Here is a 17,171-nt window from a genome sequence, read left to right as displayed (position 1 = left end):
TAAAAAAAAGAAAAGAAAAAAAAGCACACCTTAGAAAGGCTTCCTGGTGGGCACACAGGCAGAGGGCTCGGGATCTGTCCCTGGACTATGGGCAGGCTTCTGGAATCTGGTGCCTATGATGTGACACCTTGCACAGCCTTGGTGCAGTGGGAAGGGGCTTGGACCTGCCTAGGTTCAGTGTGCTGGGCTCTGCTGACTCCCAATGGGAGACCTTGATTTGGGGCATGTGGGGATGTGAGGTGGCTTGGGAAAGAGTGCTAGGGGGTGGGAGGAGGGAGGAGGGGGGATCTGTGGATAATATGTGGAGTGAGTAGAAAATTTCTTAATAAAAAAAAAAAAGAAAAAACCCAACAAAACAAAACAAAACAAACGAACAAAAAAGAAAGGCTTTCTGGTACACAGGTTTCCTGAACACCCAGTGTAATTGTCAGCCTACCAACACGGACTTTCCAGTGGCTTAAATCCATGTCCTAGCAGTCTTCTCTGGTGGCTACTCTTGTATATTCCTGAAGGTTCCAGTGAGATCCCAGAAACCAGAAATGGATACGGTGGTGGCCTCAGAGCCCCTTGATGTAGGGATGTGTATGGAGTACATAGAGCTTCTAGGGTGTGCTCATCCTTAGTTCCAGGCACACATGACTCCCTTTGATCAATTCCTGCATTACATTTCAAAAGAATACGACACTTTCACACAAATAGGAAACAGACTAGAAGTCACTTGGCCTCTCAAGTCTGGAGGAAAGTTTTGTTAAGGCATTTTCCATGTGGAAACAAAGGAGAGGATTGTCATGGCACTACTATCCATGGTTAATTATTTGTGCAAGATGAACTCACAGAGACTGAAGCAGCAAGCACAGGGCCTTTATGTGTCTGCACCAGGTTTTCTGTGTATTTACTATAGCTTTTATTTACTATTTTTAATGGACTCCTACGTATGAGAACAAGTGTGTCTCTGAATCTTGTGCCTGCTCTTAGAACTCTTCTTCTTCTGTTGGGTTGCCTTGTCCAACTTTGATATGGATTTTTTTCTTTTCTTGTTCTTTTTTTTGTCATTGTTGGTCATTATCTCTTAGAAACCTGATGTTTTCAAATGAGAGACAGAAAGGGAGTAGATCCAGAGTGGAGAGAATGTGGGGAGGAACTTGGAGAAGTACAGGGAAGGGAAATTATAATCATATTGTATAAGAAAATAATCTATTTTCAATAAAAGGAGAAAAAAAGTTTTGTTCAAGACTTCACCTGATTCTGTCTGTCTACTCAGGTGTAGGAATATGTGTTGGACAGTCCTGGTGGTCTATAGTGTGTGTGTGTGTGTGTGTGTGTGTGTGTGTGTGTGTGTGTGTGTGTTTCATTGTGCTTCTGTCAATTTGTTTTCCTTTTATGAACATTGGCTCTCTCAGGTAGGTAGACATCCTACTTCAGGTTTAAGATATGTGCCCCTACTGTTGGGGATCTGAATAATTTTGGCTCTGTCACATCATCCTGTGAAGCTACCACCAATGGGAAAAAAAAGAAAAACTCCACCTGTGTCTCTCCATTAATGAGAGACTTTGTGAGCAAAGCCTAAGCTTACTGCCCAGGGCTTCTCAGTTCCTCTGTCACAAGTTACACCTGCCCTCCAGGAGCATGGGGACTCATAATTTAGAGCACCTTTCTTAAAACATTGGGTCTTGAAGTGATTACCTACACACCCTTCAAATGACAGATATGAGGGAGGGGTATCTACAATTCTGACCCTTAACTTGCCTAGTGAATAGTCACCCATGCTACTAATTAGCCATCTTCACAAAGTCTACCAGAAAATTCAAAAATCAAGTGGTCAAAACCACTTGATTGAATTATCCTGTATTGACAGATAAGAAGTGTTGGAGCCAGACTTACAGAAGAGCCAGACTGGGAATGGCAGAGCTAAATGAATCATTGTACTTATTTCTGTGTTCTCTAGGCTTGGAGAGATGAGATGAAGGGAGAATATTGCTGATCACACTACAGAGGGGGATGCATCCCAAAGGCTCCCATATAGTGGGTAGACATTCTAGCTTTGATCTGGAGGTTCCAACCCCATTCAGGCTTTGGTAACTGTCAGGCCAACAAGGCAGGGCAGAAAGAGGTCGCTGAAGACCAGAGATCCAGATGTGCTCATGTGCCCGGCTCTCTTGGTTCCTGGACCCTAGACGCTGGAGGCAGACGGAGCAGAATTCTCCAGAGAACACCGCCAGACTGTGCCACACCTTTCCCAGACCCTGTTACATATCCCTTCACTTGTAAGTTACCCCACAAAATAAACCTCCCTTTTAACTATGTAGAGTGGCCTTAATAATTTAACCAATAACTCTCTCCCCGATTGGTTTCTGTTGAATGTATTCTGCATTTCATGGAAACAAGAATAATCTCTCACTTTTAACAACCAGCATAATAAGCATGACAGTTCTAACATGTAGGACAGAACCCAATACTGGAGGGCTGAGAATATGAATTCCTGGCTCTGCTTTCCACTCACCATGTATGAGCTCTTCATCTGCTGTTCTTGTTGTGAAAACTAAGTCCACTGACAAGTTAAGGAAAACACCCATTCCCTGATGGTGCTTTTAGCGACAATCATTGTTACATCATTACAAGAGTGAATATTAGCTATGCAAAAGTTGATGGAATAATAACCACATGAAGCAAAACTTAATTTTGATGGCTATTCTTGGTTCTCAACTTGACTATACCTGGAATTAACTAAACCCCAAAATATAGAACACACCTGTGAGAAATTATTGTTTAAGTTGATATAGGCAGATCCATCTGAGTAATGAAGACATATACCTTTAATCCAGATTTCAGGCTGGGTGATACAATTAAAATTGGGCCACTTCATTTTATTAATCTTTACATATTATTCATTACCTACATATTCTCCTTGATGATGATGTCTCTGCTCAACTCTTGTTTTAAAAATAATGCTTGGCCATTGTTTTATTTTTTCTTTCATTAAATTTTTATTTGCTTGGTCTTTAGAGGTTAAGTCACTTAAGAAAGACAGCCTCAACTCAAATGAACTATGTGTCCCAGGGCCCCCTTAAACTCCCTGTATATTCCAGGCTGCTACTACACATTGCCTTTGCCTCCTGAATATAATTACAGAAGGACAGACCTTCAGAATATGTCCTTTGGGAGGGGGGATGTATTTAAAGGAGTGGACTTTGGGGTGGGGTGTTATTGGGTTTGTTTTGGTTTTGGAGACAGGATCTCATCTCCAGACACACCGATCAAATGCCCAGCATTTCTGCTGCCTCAGTCTCCTGTTCAGTAACCTCTCTGTAGTAGAAAATCTGTTGTGGTCTCTTTCCTGTCAGGCCCCATTTCTACTGGTTCACAAAGATCTTCTCCCCTAATATTCCTTCCCCCAACTCATCCCATCATCCCAGCCTCCAACATCTGCATGCATTCATTAAGAACACACCAGCAGAAGAAGACAGGAAAATGGGTAAGCCAACTGAAGAACTCCATCACTCCCTCTTTCCCTCCAAATCCAATCCCACAGTCGGATCCCTAGAGTTGCAGCAGAACACCAACTGCAGCTTTCTTCCCCCACTCACCCACCCCACATCTCCTGTGGAACCCATCCAAAATTCTTACCCTATTTTTTTCATAAGATTTTTTTGTTGATTATTTGGAAATTTTACGTCATGGAACCCAAGCACCCTTGTTTCCCAGTCACATTAGTTCAGACACCATCCCACCTTTGGGCCTTCCTCCAGAAAAAACAGAAGGTAAAAATGAACAAGTCCAGTTTTTGTTGCCCATATACTCACTGGAACATGGTCAAACTCCTGGTGTCCAGTCCCTAAAAGAAAACCGAGTCTTCCTAACTGCTCCTCAACCCAATTCTGGAGAGTTACACATCTGCATCCTTATCACAGGATGCAGTTTTTAAGATTTCTCTTTGGTGGCTTTCTGTCTAGGCTGTCACTTTTGGGAAGGATGGGGGAAGTAGAGGTTGTTACAGATGTCTTCTATGTTTCTCTTTTGCAACTCTGAGTCTGTAGTCATCAATACCATGACAGAAGGAGCTTCCTTGCCCTTACAGTTATCAGGAGCATGGATCCTGGACTTAAATATGGTTTCTGGTGACAGCATACACTATGGAAATTTACATGCTCCCTGGCATCAACACATGTCACTGACCAAAGCATAGTCTCCTATGGCAATACAGACCACAGACATCAACCTAGCTGTCTGTCCATGGACACCATCACAACCCTGAGTGGCAGCACACGCCAAGGGAATCAACATGGTCTCAGATGGCAACACAGGTCACTCACATCAGCCTGTGCTTTGGAGGTAGCAGAGCCCACAGGCATCAACATAGGTTCAGGTTGCTGTGGTCAGATGTTTTCTTGTGTTCCACCCGATCCTGCAGCCTCATGGATCCAAGTAAAGACACAGAGGCTTATATTACTTACAAACTGTATAGTCCAATGACTCAGGCTTCTCACTAGCTAGCTCTTACAACTTAACTCAGCCCATTTCTATTAATCTATGTGTTGCCACGTGGCTGTGGCATTACTGGAACTCATGCAGCTTTTAAACACCTTCAGCAAAGGAGCAGGATACAAGATTAACTAAAAAAAATATCAGTAGCCCTTCTATATACAAATGACAAATGGGCTGAGAAAGAAATCAGAGAAACACCACCCTTTATAATAGCCACAAATGGTATAAAATACCTTGCAGTAACTCTAACTAAGCTAGCAAAGGACCTGTATGAAAAGAACTTTAAGTCCTCAAAGAAAGAAATTGAAGATGTCAGAAAATGGAAAGATCTCCCATGCTCATGGATAGGTAGAATCAACATAGTAAAAACGGCAATCTTACCAAAAGCAATATACAGCTTCAATGCAATTCCCATCAAAATCCCAACACAATTCTTCACAGACCTGAAAAGAACAATACTCAACTTCATATGGAAACTAAAAAACCCAGGATAGCCAAAAGATACCTGTATAATAAAACAACCCCTGGAGGCATCACGATCCCTGACTTCAAGTTCTACTACAGAGCTACAGTAATAAAAACAGCTTGGTACTGGCATAAAAACCAACACGTGGACCAAAAAACCAAAACTGAAGACCCTGACATTAATCTGCACACTTATGAGCTTATGATTTCTGACAAAGAAGCCAAAACTGTACAATGGAAAAAGAAAGCATCTTTAACAAATGGTGCTGCATAACTGGATGTCAACATGTAGAGGATTGCAAATAGATCCATATCTGTCACTGTGTACAAATTTAAGTCCAAGTAGATCAAGACCTCAACATAAATCCAGTTACTCTAATCCTGATAGAAGAGAAATTAGGAAGTAGTCTTTAATGAATTGGCATTGGAGATCACTTCCTAAATATAACACCATTAGCACAGACACTGAGAGAAACAATTAAAAATTGGGTCTCTTGAAACTGAGAAGCAAAGGACACAGTCAACAAGACAAAATGACAGCCTACAGAATGAGAAAAGATGTTCACCAACCCCCTATCTTATAGAGGGATGATATCCAGAACATATAAAGAACTCAAGAAATTAGACATCAAAATACCTAACAGTCTAAACAATGGGCTATAGACCTAAAAAGAGAATTCTCAACTGAAGAATCTCAAATGGCTGAAACATTTAAGGAATTGCTCAACATCCTTAGTCATCAGGAAAATGCAAATCAAAACATCTCTGAGATACCACCTTACACCCTTCAGAATGGCTAAGATCAAAAACACTGAAGGCAGCTTATGATGGAGAGGATGTGGAGCAAGGGGAACACTCCTCCACTGTTGACAGCAATGCAAACTTGTACAGCCACTTTGGAAATCAATATGGCACTTTCTTAGAAAATTAGGAATCAACCATCCTCAAGACCCAGCTATACCACTCTTGGGCATATATCTAAGGAATGCTCAATCATACCACAAGGACACATGCTCAACTATGTTCATAGCAGCATTATTTGTAATAGCCAGGACCTGGAAACAACCTAGATGCCCCTCAACTGAAGAATGGGTAAATAAAATGTGGTACTTATACACAGTGGAGTATTACTCAGTAGAGAGAAACAATGACATCATGAAGTTTGCAGGCAAATGGATGGATCTAGATAAAAACCATCCCAAGTGAAGTAATCCAGACTCAGTAAGACAAACATCGTATGTAGTCACTCATAAGTGGATACTAGATGTAAAGCAAAGGAAAAACATACAGCAACTCACAACTCCAAGGAGGCTACCTAGTAAAGAGGACCCTAAGAAAGACACAGGGATCACTCAATAACAGAGAAATGGATGACATCTACATGAGCAAACTGGAGGTCTTGCCTCAACTGAATGTACCAGGCTTAGCTGTCCCTCCTTGGGAGAACTTACTCTGTTGGAGTGCAGGATGATGGAGAGAGTGATCTATGGTTGATATGTAAAATGATAAAAGGTAAAAATTTAAAAAAAGAAACAATAGGTTCAATTTAACAAAATGAAATCAAGATCATTTATATATTATAAAGAGACAGAAACACACTAGATAAATAGCATAATCACTAAAAGTATCCCCACCAAATAAAACCCAGGAACAGATAGTTTTGGCACAACAATCTATCTGCCATTGGAAGAAGAGTTATTGCCCATATTCATCAAATTATCACAGAAATTAGAAACATGGGATTATTGCCCAATGTATTTTATGAGTAAAATTTCACTGATACCTAAATCACGGACCAATTACCTTATGAACACTGATGAAAAAATACTTATTAAATGATTGCAAAATGAATCCCAAACTATTCAGAGATAGTTTACCATGATGAATTAGGCTTTGTTCCAAATATGGATGGATGGTTCAATATACCAAAATCAAAAAATGTGATTGACCATCGAAATCACATTATCATGTTATTAAATGCAGGAAGGACATTTTTCAAAACTCAGTATTCCTTCATGATAAAAGTCAAGGAGAAACTGGCACACTATTGACATACCTAAATATGATAATGGCAGTTTAAAACCATTCCATAGTCAACATCAACTTAATGAAGAGAAACTCAAACAATTCCACTAAAATCGGAAACAAGACAAGGTTGTTCACTCTTTTTGTATCCATTCAATGTAACAATTAAAGTCTTAATTAAAGACTTAATTAAATCAGTAAGGTAAGTAATAATAAAGGGGGTACAATTTGAAAAGGAAGAAGAAAGAATCTTTATTTGTAGAAGACACACTATATTACACATAAGTTAGGTCAACGATTCAACAGGGAATTTCCTACAGCTATAAACACTTTCAGCAAATTAGCTTGAGAAAAATCTAAGAGAGTGAAAACTCTGGATAGGATGCATCATTTAAGAGAAGAATTTTTTTTTTAGTTTTTATCCTTTTATTTTATTTTACAATACCATTCAGTTCTACATATCAGCCATGGGTTCCCCTTTTCTCCCTCTCCCACACCCTCCCCTTATCCCCAACCCACCCCCCATTCCCACCTCCTCCAGGGCAAATCCTTCCCCGAGGACTGCGATCAACCTGGTAGACTCAGTCCAGGTATGTCCAGTCCCCTCCTCCCAGACTGAGCCAAGCGTCCCTTCATAAGCCCCAGGTTTCAAACAGCCAACTCATGCAATGAGCACAGGACTAGGTCCCACTGCCTAGCTGCCTCCCAAACTATCCATTTGCCTGCAAATTTCATGCTTTCATTGTTTTTCTCTGCTGAGTAGTACTCCATTGTGTATATGTACCACATTTTTTTTCATCCATTCTTCCATTGACGGGTATCTAGGTTGTTTCCAGGTTCTGGCTATTACAAATAGTGCTGCTATGAACATAGCTGAGCATGTATCTTTATGGTATGAATCAGCATTCCTTGGGTATATGCCCAAGAGTGGGATGGCTGGGTCTTGAGGTAGTTTGATTCCTAATTTTCTGAGAAACCGCCATACTGATTTCCACAGTGGTTGTACAAGTTTACATTCCCACCAACCGTGGAGGAGTGTTCCCTTTGCTCCACATCCTCTCCAACATTGACTCTCATTGGTGTTTTTGATCGTAGCCATTCTGACAGGTGTAAGGTGGTATCTCAGAATCGTTTTATTTGCATTTCTCTGATGATTAAGGATGTTGAGCATTTCTTTAAATGTCTTTCAGCCATTTGTGTTCTTGTTTTGTGAATTCTCTGTTTAGCTCTTTTTTTTTTGTGGTTTTTCGAGACTGGGTTTCTCTGTTTAGCTTTTCGCCTTTCCTGGAACTCACTTGGTAGCCCAGGCTGGCCTCGAACTCACAGAGATCCACCTGCCTCTGCCTCCCGAGTGCTGGGATTAAAGGTGTGTGCCATCACCACCCGGCTCTCTGTTTAGATCTTTAGCCCATTTTTTCATTGGACTGTTCAGTATTTTGATGTCTAGTTTCTTGAGTTCTTTATATACTGTGGAGATCAATCCTCTGTCAGATGTGGGGTTGGTGAAGATCTTTTCCCATTCTGTTGGCTGTCTTTTTGTCTTATTGACTGTGTCTTTTGCCCTGCAAAAGCTTCTCAGTTTCGAGGGGTCCCATTTATTAGTTGTTGTGCTCAGGGTCTGTGCTGTTGGTGTTTTATTTAGGAAATAGTCTCCAGTGCCAATGCGTTCAAGAGTGCTTCCTACTTTCTTTTCTATTAAGTTTAGTGTAACTGGATTTATGTTCAGGTCTTTGATCCACATGGACTAGAGTTTTGTGCATGGTGACAGATATGGATCTATTTGTAATCTTTTACATATTGAGATCCAGTTATGCCAGCACCATTTGTTGAAGATACTTTCTTTTTTCCATTGTATAGTTTTGGCTCCTTTGTCAAAAACCAGGTGTTCATATATGCATGAATTAATGTCAGGGTGTTCAATTCGATTCTATTTGTCTGTATGTTGGTTTTTATAGCAGTACCAAGCTGTTTTTATTACTATAGCTCTATAGTAGAGTTTGAGGTCAGGGATGATGATGCCTCCAAAGGTTGCTTTATCGTATAGGATTCTTTTAGCTATCCTGCATCTTTTATTTTTCCATATGAAGTTGAGTATTTTTCTTTCCAAGTCTGTGAAGAATTGTGTTGGGATTTGGATGGGGATTGCTTTTGGTAAGATTGCCATTTTTACTATGTTAATCCTACCTATCCATGAGCATGGGAGATCCTTCCATTTTCTGATATCTTCTTCAATTTCTTTCTTTAGAGATTTAAAGTTCTTATCAAAAAGGTCCTTCACTTGTTTAGTTAGTGTTATCTCAAGGTATTTTATATTATTTGTGGCTATTGTAAAGGGTAATGTTTCTCTGACTTCTTTCTCAGCCCTTTTATCATTTGTGTATAGGAGGGCTACTGATTTTTTTGAGTTGAGAGAAGAATCTTTTTTCAGTAATAAAATACTCTATATACATATGAGAGACAGACTGGGAAAGAAATCAGAGAAAAACACTTTTCAAAATACCTAAATAATATAAAATACCTTTGGGGTAACTCTAACAAAGCAAGTAAAAAAACAGTGTGATAAAATCTTCAAGTATTGGAGGAATAAATTGAAGAAGATAACAGAAAATAAAAAGACCTCCCATGCTCATGGATCAGTAGAATTAACATCTAAGAATGGCCATTCTACAAACAACCATCTACAGCTAAAAAACAATCTGCTTCAAAATTTCAACACAATTCTTTCCTTATCTTTTAAAGACAATTATCAGCTTCATATGGAAATACAGAAAGCACTGGAGAGCTAAAACACTCCTGATCAATAAAAGAACTGTTGTAGGTCTCACCACTCCTGATTTCATATTGTTCTTCAAAGCTGTGGTAATAAAAGAGCATGGTATTTGCATAAATTTAATGGAAGCCTCAGACATAAATCTACTTCAGGGGCCATGCCATTCTAAGAGGCATGTGACCCAGGTCCATGGTGACTTCCTGTACCTGATTGCTGCTGAAGGCTATGTTTGGGTTTATGGACCTACTGAAACCAGGTTCTTTGCCCTAACATGACTCTTTGGACAGCTAAGGAACAACAAGTAAACTGACAGATAGTCTTTGCATTCCCCATCCACTGGTTTAGGCATTCTCTCAAACACTTATTTCTCTTTGTCATTGGCTCCTGGTGAAAAAATTCAGCCAAGATCCTACATCACCCAAATTCCTTTGGAACACTCTCCCCAACCCTCAGAAAACCTTAAGCCTTGCATTTTTGGAGTTATAAAAACCCCACTTTTGCTATGATCCTGGCTATTCTATCAGTTCCAGTATTAAGTAGAAAACCTATTATGGCAGGAAATAAAGCTTATTTAATTGGACTCAAAATATTTGAGTCAAATTAATTAATATTGAGATGAAGAAAAAGTCTTGCCATTCATTAAATTAATATTAAAGGTAACTTTTCAATGTTATTTGTTTAAGACTAACTGTGTAGTTATTGCAATTAAATGAAAATTCATGAACCAGGCATGATGTGATAGTCTGTGGCATTGGTCAGAATAGTCTGATGGCAGAAGCTGACTCAACTCTGCCAGTCTAAGGCTAACTTGGTCTATGGAATAACTTCTAAGAGAGCCAGACATGCAGAGTGGAAAGCCATCAAAAATGCAAGACTAGATCAGGCCCTCTGGAAAAGTGAGACAGTTGATTACCTTGAATTGTTTGGGAGGCCCCGTGGCAGTGGGACAGAGACCTGTCCTTAGCACATGAGCTGGCTGTTTGGAACCTGGGGCCTATGCAGGAACACTTTGCTCAGCCTGGGAGGAGGGGACTGGACCTGTCTGGACTGTATCTACCAGGTTAAGGTGAATCCCCAGGGGAGTCCTTGCCCTGGAGGAGATGGGAATGGGGGTGTGCTGGGGGGAGTGTGTGGGGAACAGTGGGAGGAGAGAGGACAGAAGAATCTGTGGCTGATATGTAAAATTAAATTAAATTATAAAATAAAAAAATGAAAGAAAGATGTAGAAATGAAATCATATTATCTCTTGAATTTCTCCTAAATCATTTCAGATGCCAAAGCTTTTGAATATGAACTAGTCTTTGACAGCAGTTCCATCCTCTTTAAGAAAGTAACTGTGATGGGATAGAGTAATGGTTCTGCAGTAAAGTTGCTGGATAACTTTCCAGAAGACTGGCATCCAATTTACTGCATTCAAGGATAACTGACAACAGCCGGTAACTCCAGTTATCAGTTATCCAGGAGATCCAACAGCCTCTTCTGACCTCTGAGGGCACCATATTCTCATGGTGCACAGAACCACCTGTGTAACAAGGCCCAGGCATTAGCAGGCCCCCATGCCTAAGTACAACTGTCTCTGTGACAGAAGTACTATTCAATGTATAAAACCCAGCACTTGTGGAAACACAGCAAACTTCTGTCACAACTAAAACCAAGGCTAAATCCACCTAAAGTCCATAGGCTGGGAATATCTCTAAATGTTCAAACGTTGCTTGAAATACAATGACATTATGGCTTATGTAGTGCGACTTCTGGCTAGCTGTTCTTGTTAACAGAAGTTTCTTATCCTAGAATATGGATTTTGTACTTAAAATCTCACCCAGAGAAAGACTGGTTGCTGCAACAGAATCCAGAATACCTCATGCGGTTGCCAGCTGGCTAAAAGAGAATTTCTATTGGCTTAAATCCATGTTCAAGGAGTCTCTCAAGGAGTCTCTCTCTCTCTCTCTCTCTCTCTCTCTCTCTCTCTCTCTCTCTCTCTCTCTCTGCTTATGTTTGTCTGCAAATCTTTCTATGTGTTACTTGTGTTACTGTAAGTTTTGTTTTGCTATATTGACCGTTGGCTTTCTCTGTTGTGTGGACACCCCTGCTGCTTAAGACTTGTGCCTTCTCCAGTTGGAAAACCGAGTCCTTTTGTCTGTGCCAGGTCCCCCAGAAAACCACCTACCTGAAATAAAAGAGCCACCTGTCCCATTCCTGGAATGAGAGACTATATGAAAAGATCCTATATTGAGCCCCTGACAGGAGTCTGTTCCCTCATGAGAGAATGTTCCTACTCTGAAGTACCTGCTCCCCTGATCCTAAATACATAAGGAAGAGTCACTGAGGCTACTAGTTAGCCACCTGCCAAAGATTCATAAATGTGGAACCAAACTTTCAGAGATCAAAACCAGTTGATTGATTTATCCTGGATTGAGGGAAAAGCAGCATCAGAGCCATACTTTCAGGAGAGGTAGACTGGGAATTGTTGAGCAGATTAAATCACTGAAGGTATTGTCATGTTCTCTAGTCTTTTTTTTTTTTTTTTTGGTTTTTCGAGACAGGGTTCCTCTGTGTAGCTTTGCGCCTCTCCTGGGACTCACTTGGTAGTCCAGGCTGGCCTCGAACTCACAGAGATCCACCTGGCTCTGCCTCCCGAGTGCTGGGATTAAAGGCGTGCGCCACCACCGCCCGGCATGTTCTCTAGTCTTAGTGAGTCCCTACAGATGTGATGAACTGGAGAGAGATGATAGATGTGGGGAACATTTTACTTATCACAAATGAAGGGGAACAGTCTCAAAATCCCATCTTTGGTAACTGTTAAATATATTCTGCACCTTTTTATACCTGAATACTGTCTCACATTTAAGGCCCAGCAGTGTAAGCATGCAAGTTCAAGGTTTAAAGAGGACAGAACTCACCAGTGAAGGATGAAAATTATGAGGTATTGGGAAGCTGAATCTTGGCAGCCAGCATGATGGAATTGAGAGGTACTTAGGATCTACTATTAGCACACCACACCCTTAACTGGAACTGAAAGAGTATGGCCAAGGAGGATTATCTGGGGGGTGGTGAGGGGCAAGAGCACCAATGCAAGTTGGTGGAGTTATGCTGGGGAATGTGAGTCTGAATTAAACTGACTGCCAATTTCAGCAATTCTTACCTGGCTCTGATTCTTGCCCACCATGTGTGAATTCTTCCATTCTGACCTCCAAGTTGTGAACACTGAGACACCTGATTAGGAAAGGAAGACACCTCTTCCCAGATCATGTTAGTGGGAGGAGTTGGTATAAAACCCTGAGAAGAGGAAACAACAGCTGTGTAGGAATGGACAACATCCCTGTTTTATTTAAGATGAACTACAATAAGCAAAATAAACTTGTTCCCAACTTAACAAGACATGGAATTAACTAAAACCCTAAAATGGAGGGCACAGGAGTAAGAATAGTTTCCTTTCAGTTGAAGTGAGTAGATACAATTCAAGAACAGACTTGGAGTTAAAAAGACATGTGGTGGTATTGTGTTCACCAAAATATTGTGTACTCTAATAAATTTATCTGGGGTCAGAGAACAGACAGCCACTAAATACAAAGGCTAGAAAATGGTGGCACTCACACCTTTAATCCTAGCATTCCAGAGATAGAAATCCCTCTGGATCTCTGTGAGTTCAAGGCCACATTGGAAATAGCCAAGCATGGTGACACACGCCTTTAATCCCAGAAAGCCAGCCTTTAATCCCAGGGAATGGTGGTAGAAAGCAGAAAGATATATAAGGCGTGAAGACCAGAAACTAGAAGTTTTTTCGCTGGTTAAGCATTTGGCCTGGTTAAGCTTCAGGCTTTTGAGCAGTAATTCATCCGAGACCCATTCCGGATGAGGACTCAGAAGCCTCCAGTCTGAGGAGACAAGACCAGCTGAGAATCCGGCGAGGTGAGATAGCTGCGGCTTGTTCTGTTTCTCTGACCTTCCAGTATTCACCCCAATACCTGGCTCTCAGGTTTGATTTTATTAATAAGAACTTTTAAGAATCCTGCTACAAAGACATAAACATTTAATTCAGATCTCAAGGCCTGAACACACACACACACACACACATACACACCTTTAATCCAGATCTTAAGGCTGGAAGACACACCCTAAACTGGGCCACACCTTCTTCTGGAAGCATAAAAGGACAGGGAAGCAGGAAGCTTTGCTATTTGCCTGCTTGCCCTCACCTTGCAGCAAGTCCATCCCTTCCCTGGCAATAGAGAATTTTTGGAACTCCAGTATATACTGAAGACCAGTGGACACATCCAACTTCCTGCACTGAGTAAGTACTGGAATCTTGGGCTTTCCGTCATAGGCAATGTGGGATTAGCAGGACTGCAACCCTAAATCTTCTTTCATACACAGAAATTCCTTGTATATGTTCTGTTGCTCTAGAGAACCTAGTACAACATTTTGTGGGGTACATAATTTTCCAAAATATTCAACAGCTGTGTGTAATTGTCAAAACCAGTTACCCATTGAAGTAAGATTCAATCTAGATGAAAAATGGAGTGATGTAAGTGTAAGTAGTAGCCTACACTGTCTTCTCTGTAACTAGTATTGAAATCTGTATAGAAAATTTAAGAGATCCAAGTCTCCAGCCCCATCAAAAAGGGAATAGATGAGAAATAAAAACTTAAAATATAATTAATGTCTATTTTTGTGTCTCACAGGTGAAGAGAAAACAATTGCTAGTTCTTCATTTTGGATCCAGTTTAATCTTCAAACTACCTCCAGGAGAAATGGCTGGCAATGAGATAGCCCAGAGATGGGACCACACTCAAATCAGCCTTCAGAATTTCTCCTACATGTGGACCATCAGCAAATTCCGTTTTATTGTGGAGGAAATAACAGAAAGCTTTATAAGCCCAACTTTCTCAATAGGAGCCAATGACAAATGGTGTTTGAGAGTATACCCAAAGGGAATCGATAAAATAAGTGCAGGTTACCTGTCAGTTAATCTACTTTTGCTCAGCTGTCCAAAGAGTCATGTTTGGGCAAAGTTCCAGTTCTGGATCATAAGCAAAGAAGGAGAGAAAATGCACACCAGGACGAGCCCAAGAGCCTTTATGTTCATGCCAGGCCTTGGCTATGGATTCAAAAAGTACATCCTTCGAGATTTCCTCATGTCCCAAGCTCCTCGTCTTCTCCCAGATGATCAGCTCACCCTCCTCTGCAAGGTCAGCGTGGTCCAGGACTCCTTCAGTATGTCTGATCAGAAAAGGAAGCCAGGGATTCAAATTCCCAGATGTACATTGGCAGATGAGCTAGGAGAGCTGTGGGAGAATTCCCGATTCACAGACTGCTGCCTGGTGGTAGCTGGCCAGGAATTTCAGGCTCACAAGGCCATCTTAGCAGCTCGCTCTCCAGTTTTCAGATCCATGTTTGAACATGACTTGGAGGAGAGCAAAAAGAATCGCTTTGAGATCTCTGACCTAGAGCCACAAGTCTTCAAGGCAATGATGGACTTCATTTACACAGGAACAGTACCAGACCTGGACAGCATGGCAGATGCTCTGCTGGCAGCAGCTGACAAGTATGGCCTGAAGCGTTTGAAGGTCATGTGTGAGGATGCCCTCTTCAGGGACCTCTCTGTGGAGAATGCTGCCCACACTCTTGTCCTGGCTGACCTCCACACCTCAGGGCAGCTGAAAACCCAGGCACTGGATTTCATTACAGCTCATGCTTCTGAGGTCTGTGAGACCTCAGGCTGGAAGGCAATGGTGGGCTCATGTCCCCATTTAGTAGCTGAAGCATACCGTTCCCTGGCTTCTGCAAATCTCCCATTCTTGGAGCCCCCTTTCAAACGCTTGAAGCAATCCTAGGAACTGGTCAGCTGTGTCCTATACTTGTCTCCCTGAAGCAGCAGCCGGTTGTTGTTACCAGTGACACCTGGGTAGGCTATAGAATGTGTGGAGCATTTCCATTGAAACTTGGGAAACACAGCATAGTGGCTCAGGCTTTAATACAGCTGTAAATGAGTTGATTGTCAGGTTAAGGGAGGGGAAGTACTCAGCTATATTATACACTACCATGTTATTGTACTGATTTGATTTTTATCCAATGAGTTGGGAACTGGAATATGTTTTAGTTGCTGGCCCCAAGCACATTACAACAGGGTTTCTTTGGAGAAACTTGTCTGGATTGAATTGAGCAGAACATATGTTCAAGGACTCAGAAAGTAGAAAATAAACATGAATGTTTTCTTACAAGAGAAGTGGAAGAGAAAGTAGACATTTTCCTCCAAACTCAGTGTGTGGGAATGGAGAGATGACTCAGTTGGCAAAAACAATTATTGTTTTTGTAGAGAACCCTTGTTCAGTCGTCTTCCTGTCTCCATGGGTACCTCCATCTCTGGAGACAATACCTTCCCAAATAAATTATCAAATGAAATAAAAATTCTAAAATCAGCTTGTGGATTCCTGTGGTGTTTTTGTTTGAAGAATCCCATTTTAATCCATCCAACTCTGCTCAGCTTTGGAAGTTTGTGCCATCTTTATTGACACACACACACACACACACACACACACACACACACACACACACACACATCAATGAGAAAATACCTAATGAAATTCTGTTACCCTCAAGATTGGTCCCTAGCCCAATTGCCATCAGTTAGGCTTTCTCCATCAGCTGATGGGAGCAGATACTGAGATCCACAGCCAAACATTAGGCAGAGATCAGGGAACCTCAAAGAACGGAGAAAGGCGGGATTATAGGAGCGTTCAAAGACACCAGGTAAACAGAGCCCACAGATTCATCTAAACAGAGCTCACTGGGACTCCCAGAGACCTAAGAGGCAATCACAGAGCCTGAATGGGTCTGTAATACGTCCTTTGCATACATGCTGTGGTTTTTTTTAGCTTAGTATTTGGTGAGACAGCTAAGAAGGTGAATATGAGGAGTTTCTGACATATTTATCTGATCTTGGGAACATTTTCTTCCTTCTGGGTTCACTCTTTTAGACTTGATATGAGGGTTTGTGCCTACTATTATTACATCTTGGTATGTTGTGTCCAGTTGCTATCCCCAGGAGATCTATGCTTTTCTGTAGGGAAACAGAGGAGTAGTATATCTATGTGGAGTGGAAGGAGGGGAGACTATGGACAGTTGGCATTGTATGAGAGAAGAAAACAGAAAACCAAATAAGGAAATAAAGTAAAATTGGAAAGACATTTGGGGAAGAAGTATTTGGAGAGATCTGCAAAGGAGCAAAGAATGTGAAGATATTTTTGTCCCCTAACAATGCTCATGAAAGTGCATTCAGCAGAGGAGGAGGTCAATAATTAATTATATATGATGAACCATTGCATGGACTGTCAGACTTGTTCCCAAGTCATTTTTGATATTGCCCCATGGTCTCATGATTACAGTCACCATTGTAGCTGATATGGGGGTTATGCATGAAATCAACAAT

General features: G+C 41.1%; 1 pseudogene; it reads left to right on the top strand.

Moving 5' to 3' along the window:
• The first annotated feature begins 14,487 nt into the window (after window positions 1-14,487).
• Window positions 14,488-15,576, top strand: LOC143273755 (speckle-type POZ protein pseudogene; annotated as a pseudogene).
• Window positions 15,577-17,171: the final 1,595 nt, after the last annotated feature.

Source organism: Peromyscus maniculatus, chromosome 6, assembly GCF_049852395.1.
Source record: "Peromyscus maniculatus bairdii isolate BWxNUB_F1_BW_parent chromosome 6, HU_Pman_BW_mat_3.1, whole genome shotgun sequence".
NCBI lineage: Eukaryota > Metazoa > Chordata > Mammalia > Rodentia > Cricetidae > Peromyscus > Peromyscus maniculatus.
This window is presented reverse-complemented; position numbering and strand designations above follow the sequence as displayed.